Source organism: Otolemur garnettii, unplaced genomic scaffold, assembly GCF_000181295.1.
Source record: "Otolemur garnettii isolate 467f Iridium unplaced genomic scaffold, OtoGar3 scaffold00014, whole genome shotgun sequence".
Lineage (NCBI taxonomy): Eukaryota > Metazoa > Chordata > Mammalia > Primates > Galagidae > Otolemur > Otolemur garnettii.
In genome coordinates this window covers 14,533,934-14,535,193 of record NW_003852409.1, presented here as the reverse complement: position 1 = coordinate 14,535,193, position 1,260 = coordinate 14,533,934, and positions in this window count along the sequence as shown.

Sequence of the window (1,260 nt, the reverse complement as noted above, 5' to 3'; positions counted from 1 at the left end):
TCTACAAATAAGCCTTTGTCAATTTTTATAACAACTTATTTCCATGTATTAGCCTATTATTAAATATATGAGGAGTTCTACTAGGCCTTTATTATGTATTTATCAGTATAAAATAATAACCCTCTATGCATTTGGAACTACATTCTACTTTTTAGTGCTATCAACTTTCTTCATATCTTTCTTTATTCCTTTTCTGAAATGACTTTATCCTTTTTCTGATTTTAAATGTTTGTTGTCTTTGTTTCATATATTTTTGCTCTTCAGCAAACGTGAATTTGATCTTGGTTTTAAGTGCCTCTCAATAGGAAACATTACTTTTACATTTACTATTATAACTAATACATTGGATCTGCATTCTTATTTGTAAGTTTCCTACTGTGAAAGGCACTATAGCCTTTTGTAAGGAGCACTGGCTTGCCGGGCAACAGCGCATTACAAATCCTCATTCATTTGCTATTTAGCTGTATGGCCTTAGATGACATAAGGTCTCTAAGCCTACAGTTTTTGTTTGTAGAGAAGCAAGACACACACATACACACACACAAAATAATGTAAATCCTCAATGAATATTTTTAAAATGGGTGGCACACTGAATGTATCAGCTGTGCTATTATCATTATTGTTAGGTTGAGGCATACAGAATTGCTGGTATTTGACAGCTCACGACCTATCAAAATAACAGTTTTGTATGGTTCAGTCTGATGTTATGCTCTGCATGTCTGAGTTAATGTTTGCTAAATTCATCAGTGTTCTATTGAAGTTCAGAAGGTGTGCATGTGGCCCAAGGATATGCTTCTAACCCATCTTTTACAGTTTGTGGTTAGTGGAAATGATGCCTTGAATTGGGCTTTTTTCTCTAGTATTTTTAGCACTACTGCCCATTTTTGCCTTTTTCTGCACGTTCTTGAGCATTTTAATGGAAATTGGAAGGGATTATATTGGGATATTTAGTTCAGTGGCTCTCAAATGTTTTTGCCCATGAACCATAGTTTGAAATGTTCATACATATGTGAATGAGGCAGTAGTTTTATGTAATTTACTACATACAGTAAACTCTGTTATTTCCTGTTCTACTTTTTCCTATTAAAGTCTGTTCATTTTCAGCTCGGCACCTGTGACTCAAGTGGCTAAGGGACCAGCCACATATACCTAACGTGGCGGGTTCAAATCCAGCCTGGACCCACCAAACAACAATGACGGCTGCAACCAAAAAATAGCCAGGCGTTGTGGTGGGCACCTGTGGTCCCAACTACTTGGGGG